The sequence below is a fragment of a genome, unplaced genomic scaffold (genome assembly GCF_019419815.1).
Source record: "Pyrus x bretschneideri cultivar Hongxiangsu unplaced genomic scaffold, Pyrus_bretschneideri_v1 Contig20, whole genome shotgun sequence".
NCBI lineage: Eukaryota > Viridiplantae > Streptophyta > Magnoliopsida > Rosales > Rosaceae > Pyrus > Pyrus x bretschneideri.
The window spans coordinates 2,845,802-2,855,399 of record NW_025999502.1 but is presented as its reverse complement, the minus strand read 5'-3'; the positions used below and the strand labels follow the sequence as shown (position 1 = coordinate 2,855,399).

Sequence of the window (9,598 nt, the reverse complement as noted above, 5' to 3'; positions counted from 1 at the left end):
AAATTCATTCATTTTTAAAATTTATTATTTTATTTTTTGAAATTAGAGTGAAATTAGAGGTGGGAGGGGGTCTTTGTTTTCATCGTTAATCAAACTCAACTTTTTCACTGTTCTCTAATTTTTCGTCGTATTAATTTTTCCAATACACCGATATTGTGCATTAATCTACATCATACTCGTTATTTGACATCTTGATTTAATAAAAAAATACAACATATTAAAAACATGACCTTATTTTGTTAGAATAAAACGCGACAATATCAATTTCATAGACATTCTTGAACACATGACACAATAAACTTAAAAAAAAAACCTTAACTATCAGAATAATTCACGATTCGGTTATTTTTAAACTTTTTGGTCACCTAAAAAAGTAAAAACCTTTTAATCCGAATAAATTGAACTATTCAGCCTGTTGCATATCTGGCATGTCCTTCCTCTTTTTTGACGTTGACAGAACTACCCCTGGTTGTGGACAAATATTTGTTTGTTTGACCAAACTACCCTTACTTTTAAATTTTATATTTTAAATGAATGCCAGAGTAACGGAAAAAACAGCTAAAAGGGGCGAAGCACCTGCAAGGTGACGAGATGTATACTACAAGGACAGCAGTAAACCCAACCAAACAATCAAACAAACATAAAACACCGGCCAATCAAAATTCACAAATTTTTGCTACCATTAACTGCTAACGTCATTAAAAAAAAAAAAGTTAACTGTATTTGCAATTATAAATAATCATCCATGACATCTTTAGCTCAACTAGTGTGGGAGTGGTGAGAGAGATACTTGATGTTCAAATATTGTGGCGCTGGTTTACTTCTGAATTTTTACGCTACACGCATCCACAACAACAATAACGTTTAGAATGAAGCGTTGATTTAGTTCTTGAACTATCATTTCAGTGAAAATTAGGTTTCTGAATTATTTTTTTCGGTAAATAAGTCCTTAAATTCATCAAAAATTGCTAATTTCTTCCATATTATTATATTCAAAGCTATTTTATCCAATTTTTGATGAACTTAAGTCACTTGACACACTTTAGAGTGTAATACCATCATTTTCTCACCTATAAGCCCTTAATATTTCATATAATTATAATTCAATGATTGATTTTTCTAAAAAAAAAAAAAAAATTGTTTAGGAGCCTAATTTGTACTCAGATGATAATTCAAGGACTTATTGGCAGTTCATCCTAACTTTTATAACTTTGCTAATGCATAACTTTTATAACTTGTTAGTGCAAATTTTTCGAGTCAAAACTTTCCATATAATACTAAAATATTCAATTAATAGTTTGAGAGATTATACTTGTGATCGTAATTAAGTATATATTGACTCAGCAAATTGAATACCAACAAGGGAGTAATACTACAGTTACAATATCAGTATCACTTATTTAATAGCGGTGAGACCTATTTGTAATGGTGCTCTATTACAGAAATATTACAAATGTGGTATATAGAATATGTAAATATTAGAATTTTTTTTCCAAGAATATGGGTTATGCCTTTTCAAGAATTTTGTTTTTCTTATTAAGTTCATTGACAAGTTCCTTTTTTGGCTAACTAACATATTTGACTAGTTCTTTTTACTTTTTTATTTATTTTGTTGCTAAGAGTTTCCATAATAAGTTGAGATTGAGTTATCACTTGTACGAACTAATCGGTGTTGAGAATTTGGGATCTTCATATTTAATTGCAAATGCTCTAAATTCTTGAACCCCAAAAAAATAGAAATGCTCACAATTCCTCGCACATATAAGAGTGTGTCACTTAGTATTATAGTACATTAGTATTCTTCACTACTTGAAAGTGAAACGTCTTAAATAAATTTGAATCTCGTGGATAATGAATTCGATACTAGTTAGCAAATTATTATAACAGACCTATTGTGTGTTTTTGTTAGTATGAAATTCTAACTTCAAATCTCATAGATAACGAATTCAATATCAAATTATTATAACAGATGTGTGGCTTAACCCAAGTTTGCAGGCCACACACTTGTTTAGTTTTTTTTTTTTATCACATAGTTTAATATTATTTGAAACACTCAATATTTTTGTTGTACACAATAAAATTATTTATAATTCAAAACTGAAAGCACCAAATCTTCGCCACTAAGAATTATTTTTCTAAAGTAATTATCAATTGTATATACAAATATAAAATAAATAAATAAATTGAACAAACAATATTATTTATACCAGGGGAGAGGGGTGGACTTAGCCTCAAAATGGGCTAGTAATAATGTGATACAAATTCGCTTTTGATGAGAATTGAACCTAAGACTATTAGTTACATGTGCAGAGGAATACTACTAGACCTTAGTACTAAGTGACAAGTGAGGAAGGCAACACGAAGACTTCCTAGAAAGTCACCCAACTTAATACTAATCTCGTCCAAACTTGCTTAATTTTGTAGTTTGTGTGTGATATCCACATATCTATTTTTACTTCTTACACACCTTTTTAATTTTTTTGTTCACATCAAATGAATTGATGAAAAACAAATGACAGAAATTAATAAAGAGTATATAAGAAGTAAAAATAGATGTATAGATAGTACATCCCAAAATTAAACAACAATACTAATTTTTTATATAAAAAAAAAGGGACAAAGTAGGAAACTAAATTAGTTTTATTGAAGGAGTCGTTGGGCAACTAGGCATTTGGGGCGAGAAGCTCAAGAACGTGACCGTTAGGAATGGACTGTGGCAGCATCGTGGTCGGGACCAGAAATCTAAACAACGCCACAACCCCCCCCAAACATCCACTCCTTCCCCCCTACCAGGTCACGTCGCTTTCACATTCCTCGATATTTGAATGTCCACCGGGTCCCACGTTTCCTGCTGCTCTCCCTCGCCACGTGGCGTCCCGGGATAGCCTGTCCACTACGATACTGCTCTGCGTCTCGGCTCAACAGCTCGGATAGAGGATTATCTACCCTTATAATTTTTTTATCTTTCCATCTTTTATTATTTGAAAGATAACGGTTAATTCATGTTAATATATAATATTAATTTTTTTATAAAAATAATAAGATAAAATATAATATATGAGAAAAAAAATGAAAAATTATAAGAATAAAAAAGTAAAGAATCCTTTTTTTTTTTTTTTACCGCGTTTCGGGGTTTTCTCGGATTCGTTTTGGACACAAGAGTCCAAGGCGTGGGTTTGCCATTTGCAGCGGGCATAAAAAGTAAAAGAAAACTATTACTAGGCAGAGGTTGTCAGCCACCAGCTTTTACTTTTCGTATATTTATTTTCTCGTCAGCGTACAGCTACCATTCTGCGCAGGTCAACATGATTCATGAAAGTGATTCTTCTTAAGTAATTTGCCAATTTAGTCGACAATTTATGTGCTTTTTCGTTTCGCATTTACGTCAAGAGAAGTGATTTTTACATATTTTTATTAGTTTTTTTTATAGGAAAATTAATAAAAATAGGTTAAAAATTTTGAGTTTTAACGATAAGGACAAAATAAAGAGTAAAGTAAATAGTACCAGGTTTGACTTTTTAGTGTAAAAATATGGTTTTTCGTTAAAGTGAACAGTACCGTGAACTTTTCATTAAAATTTCTTTTTTTATTTTATATTCATGTTTAATTTGGTTGTTGATTTCGTTTAGTTTATTTCACATTGTGGTTATAAATAAAAAGAAATGTGTGAAAAACTAATAATAATGTGTGAAAATCATTTCTCTTACACGAATGGTTAGTGGAAAATGGTATTCTTGATAATGTGCATTTTAGTTTTCTCATCAATCTCACAAGGATAATATTAATGAGTTAAAAATTTTGATATGTTTGACTTGATTTTTTAGAGTCTGCTTAATAACTATTTCAGTTTTTAGTGAAATTTGAAAATTTGGTATTTGGTTGGTAAATGTTTTACTTTTCATTTTGAGGTGTGAGTTTATTTTGGGTTAACTACATTTTACAACCTTTAGGTCTGAGCTGACTTATTTTTGGGTTGACTACATTTTACAACCTTTAGGTTTGAGCTGGTTTTATTTTTGGGCTAACCATAATTTACAAACTTCATGTGTTGAGGCTTTGAGCTGATTTTCAAGATGAGATGCGTGCTTCTAATTTTCTCATATTGCAACCTAAAGTTTTGGAATTGTACCAATTAACCATGTTTGTCTCTTTTAATATCTAATCCTCCATTAAAATGTGGTGCAAATTATAAGGATACTACGCTCACTATATCATTAATTTGATAAGTGATCAAACAATAAATTTGATCAAAAGCATAAATCGGTACAATTTTAATACCTTATGATGTAAAATGAGAAATTTAAATATTCTAAATTTTAATACTCTATGTAGTTTTTTTAAGACATTCATTATTATCTAAACTAAAGGTCATTATAATTTTGTTCTAATTCGACTTTGGTGAAAAACGAACCTAAGAAGATGGTTTTCGGTTTTATAGTCACATAATCTCCATATTTTTGCAATCTTGTCCTTTTATTTTCTTCTGTGTTGTTTCCATGTCTTTGTGATTTTTTTTTTTGGGGGGGGCGGGGGGTGGGGGGAGGGGAAGGGGAGGAGAGGGATGGGGGGTCACTTGAAAGCAAGACTTCCATTCAACACCTCATCGGGGCTTCGAAGGTTTCTGTTTGGAAGCAAGAACTAATATGTTAGCATTGGACATAAACATCTTGATATCCAACCGTGATTCTATATTCTCATTCGTCTAAATCAAATTTGGCATCCAATTATCTTTGGTTCATGCCACACCGATTTGACTACAACTCAATTGCCTTTTATCTCTTGATTTCAATGACACAAACAATTTTTCGTTAACGCATGAAACTCATTTCCTGCATGTGTTATCACCTTTCAAATGGGAATCTTATGACAGAATTTTAATAGTATGGACTACTCAGTAAAACAAGAAATGAACAGTCGGACAACCAATAGTTCGGATTATTAAAGACTAACCATTTTATGTATCCTAAATTGAAAAGTACATGAATATATAACTTGGATTACTACTTGGAAAAAACAAATCAATGTACATCAAAGTGCAAATCTCAATGAAAGGCTAATACAATTTAGAAAACTGAATCATAATATTGGCATTAGATCTACAGACTGACAAGGAAATTTTGAAATTTGGAAGCATATGGTATGAAAACAATAAGTAATGGAGAACACATGTACTAAAATAATCAAAGGGTCAATAGACCAAGTCACCACACACACAAAATTCACAAAAAGCATATTTGATATTTGACTTTATCAAAAGCTGACAACTACCAATGCCGGTCAAGGCGCGATTACATAAGCTGCAAATGTGCTTATACACTAAGGACCACTATCCTCTCCTAATCTAAGGATGAAGATCCTCATGATCAAGAGATATGGACTGTTGGATGAAAATTCAAAGGCTATAAACAGGGGCCATTTAAAGTTATAATAATTATAACCGTTGGATTTTCATCTAACGGTCCATATCCCTTGATCATGAGGATCCTCATCTTTAAATTAGGAAAGGATCTTGATTCATACACTAATTAAATTAGAGTAATATTATTCGTATCATATTTTTAGTACCACATTTTCATACCATCTTAGATGATATTTGATGTGGACAACCACATCATTTGAATTAATTAAAATTTTAAATTTAGTTCATTATTTAATAAACTAATAATTAAGAAAAACTAATTAATTAAATGATGATTGTGGTATACAATGAGTCTTTCTCCTTCATTTCCTTGAATTTTGCAAATTTTTCAAATGATGTGTCTGTTCACATCAGATATCACCTAAGGTAGTGTAGAAATGTAATATAAAAACATGGTATGAATATTATTATTCATTAAATTATTAATAATCTCGACTTTTATTTTTATTTTATTTTATTTTGGTTCTCCAATACTTTTGTGTTTTCTAGTGGGGGGCATAATTAACTAGGTGCTAATTAATTTCATCCTAGTATTGTTAGTTTTTTGTGTTTTCTTGTTGTAGGGGCTACTTGTTCAATGGGAAAGCAAGACATATATGAAAATGAGAGTGAATCTTCGAGAAGAATGCTACAAGGTTGTACTTGTAAGCAAATTTAATACGAAACTGAGAAGTTGTCACGAGTGAGGTCGGATTAATAAAAAAAACCCTAGAAAGAAGGCGTGTTTGTGATAGAGCGTGAGGCCAAAGAAGTAATAATTTCATGCAATCATATTTTAATTGCCATAATCACTAGGAAACTGAAGGACATACATATACTATTCAGGATTAGTGAAATGGTCCGACTGTTACAAGTTGGCATGCACCAAGACGCCCAAGCTCTTTTGAAAAGCTATCTATCATTAGCTACTTTGAAGGCTTATTTTTTACTGAAAATTTGATATTACCCCTTGAAACTATATTTTTCTCTACTAAAACCCATCTCCTTTTGTTTTCTTGAATAAAGCCCATTGACTAACCTTCAATCAAACAAATTCTTTAATTAAGTTTGACTTTTCAAATTGTGTATTTTTTGAATGCCTAAACTACCCCTATTAATACTTGGATGGGGTTTTTGGATCAGTTACTTGTTATATCCATTTAATTAATTTTATATATTTTACAAAATAATTCATGCCATTCATTGTATATTCAATGTATTAACTTTCAAATTGTTATAACGTGCTAATTGAAAAATAATAATACTAATTTCATAATTTGGAATAGGTAAATTAATTTCAATGTAGGCAAATTAGTATAATATTAATAAGTAGGTAAATTAGTATAATATTAATAAGTAGGTAAATTAATTTAAATGTAGGTAAATTAGTATAATATTTTATAAGTAGGTAAATTAATTTAAATGTTGGTAAATTAGTATAATATTTATATGTAGGTAATTACATGATTCAAAATGCAGGTTTATTAGTATAATATTTTATAAGTAGGTAAATTAATTTGTATGTAAGTAATTACATAATTCAAACAATATTATTTTTTCCGTACAAGATTGTCTTTCTCTTTTAAATTTGGTAAATTAATTTATATATGTTGCTAATATTTATGATACAAGAAAGGTAAAATATCCATATGGATTTAATTGCTCATCATAATTAGGATGAGTAATAACATTTATTGACCAAATTAGGATTCTATGGCATAAGTTGTAATTGTATTGTAATAGTTGGTCATATATTTGTCTACATGGTAGGCTATTTGAAATTTGGGTTTTATTTGAATGTTTAAATTTAGATGGGTTTTTATTTGGAAAATAGGAGTTTCAAGGGTCTATATCTAAAGAACCCTATTTTTTATTAAAGTTTGCAAGGCAATGAAGGATACAAAAGTTTGAATTCAAATTTAACGACTATTATATAAAAACATTAACGGTAGTTTAATTAAACTAATCAATAAATTTAAAGTATAAACTTAAAATTAATAAATTATTGAGGAGGTTATGTTTAGCCCATTCAGTTAGAGATGATATATGAATATGGTTTGACACTGTTTATTTAAAAATAGTTTTTTATAGGGCTATAATTCTGGACGGGGCAATGTTTAGCCCCTTTCAGTTGGAGATGGCTTAAGTGCCCCAAAAGCCTCAACTATGCCCTAGTGGTATCTTGGTGGAGGTAGAGTCAAGACTTTCTTAGAAAAAATAGCACATTCATAGCACTTTGACGAAAACCATAAACAGACTATTTATCTCTTCTTACACAGTCATGTTTAATTATTTGTATTGCTTTTGTTTGATTTATTCAAATCGATGGTAAAAAAAAAAGGGTTATGTAAGAAGTTAAAAATGGTGTGTGAGAATCAACTCCCTTGTTCTAATCCCTTCGGTTAGTTCAAGTGGTAAGTGTAAGTGGGAAAACGGATTAAGATTAGGCTAGATAAAATGTTTGATTCTCTTTTATTGTAACCCAAAAAAAGTAGCATATCCTTTGGCACAACTTGTATAAGTTCTTGATAATTGGAGTTATACGTTCTTATGACAACACTATATAAAAGAAGGGTGATGAGCGAGGAGAGTGAAAATCAAACTCTTGTTCTAAATTCGAAGTACTTTACTGTTGAATAAAGTTCATTACCCCTAGTTTTATGTTGGCTTAGTTACAAGTACACCTCTTGAATTCAAATCGAGTATCACTTAATGTGACATCCCGTCCCAAAATTATAGAAAACGTGTGTGTGAAATGACATTTTTGCCCCTAGTTCGTTCTCGTTACATTATTGGTTGCTTTGTGTGGTGTGGCATGTGTTGGGCCACCCACACACACACACACACACTGTCACTCTCACTCTCACTGTCTCTCCCTGTCTCTCTCTCTCTGTCTTCCCCCGAGAACCCCATTCCTTCTTCTTCTTCCATTTGAAAACGTACGGACACACACCAAACCCCTCAAACCATCACAGATCGAGGAAACTAAGGACACCTTCGAACTCGTGAAGCTCGTGTGAGTCCAACCATACCATTTGCAGGTGAGAAATCCTCCATTTTCACGTCGATTCGAGGTTTTCCGATTTGAGTACTATTCATGCAAATTTAACCTAGCTAGTTTTTGGGATTTTGAAGCTTGTAGTTGTGTTTGTGAGGTTCCCAGGAGTCTCGGAGTAGCTCGTTTGGTGATTTTGGACGTCAGGATCGTTGGATGTGGAATTGGCCGAGTTTTGGAGTTTTGGACAGGTATAATCTTGTAGTTTTAGGCCTTAAAACTTGTAGGATCGTGTTCTACTAGCTTAGAGCTTTAATTTGGTGCAAAAATCATGAAAAACGGTTGAGAAACGAGCGAGAAAACCCAAGTTGCAGATTTTCCGGCGACGGCGTCGGAGCCTCGCCGGAGAAGGTGACGGAATATTCCGTCAGAATTCTGACGGAATATTCCTGACACCGTTAACGGAATCTGTCAGTTTTGACGGAATATTCCTAACGGCGTCAGTTGACGCCGTCAGTGTGCGCCACACGTGCCTGCGCGTGGCCGGCGCGTGTGGGCGTGCCTTGGCCGGCGCGTGCGGCAGAGGAAATTTTTTCTAAAAATATGGTTGTGATTCTGAGGTTGTGTAGAGCACGTTGGTATATTCAATTGTCCATTTTGAGCAATGTATGAGAAGTTATTTTGAACGGAAGGTTATGTGCTTTAAAATTAACGTTTTTATAGTTAATTCGCATATAGGTGATTCCTATCCCGAGGACGAGCGTGCACACTCGAGGCAGGGGGGCTACGACCCTTCCACATACCAGTGAGTGGGCTTTTGGTTTTCCGTATATACCTATATACATATAATTCCCAGAAATTAGTATAAATGCTTATTCGTTATATGCCGTTTCTTTTATATAATTGGTGGTTGTGCATGATTAGTTGCATCTACGTTTATTTATAAATTCAATTATGTGTATGTATATATATATAATGGTGCTGTGGAGGCACAGGTAAGTGCCAGGTAAGCGTTATTTCATATATGCATTCAATAGTGATTAGAGATGCTTAGAGAGCTCATAACCTGCACCCCCGGTGTTAGTGCTCCCGCCCAGAGTAGAGCACAGTCCTTCACGTGTTGTTCACCTCCCGCACCACACACTCAGCTTGGATCCAAGTTAGGTGCACAGTCCTGTCGTATAGACCACTATAGGTGGTTCCGA

At 32.5% G+C, this 9,598-nt stretch overlaps 1 long non-coding RNA gene across 2 annotated transcripts; it reads left to right on the top strand.

Moving 5' to 3' along the window:
* The first annotated feature begins 8,261 nt into the window (after nt 1-8,261).
* On the top strand, nt 8,262-9,159 carry LOC125477033. 2 transcript variants are annotated; one of them, XR_007258273.1, is made up of 3 exons: nt 8,262-8,439; nt 8,562-8,644; nt 9,132-9,159. It is a non-coding gene; the product is annotated as an uncharacterized LOC125477033 (long non-coding RNA). The 2 variants fall into 2 exon arrangements; XR_007258274.1 differs by having other exon boundaries at nt 9,117-9,139.
* Nucleotides 9,160-9,598: the final 439 nt, after the last annotated feature.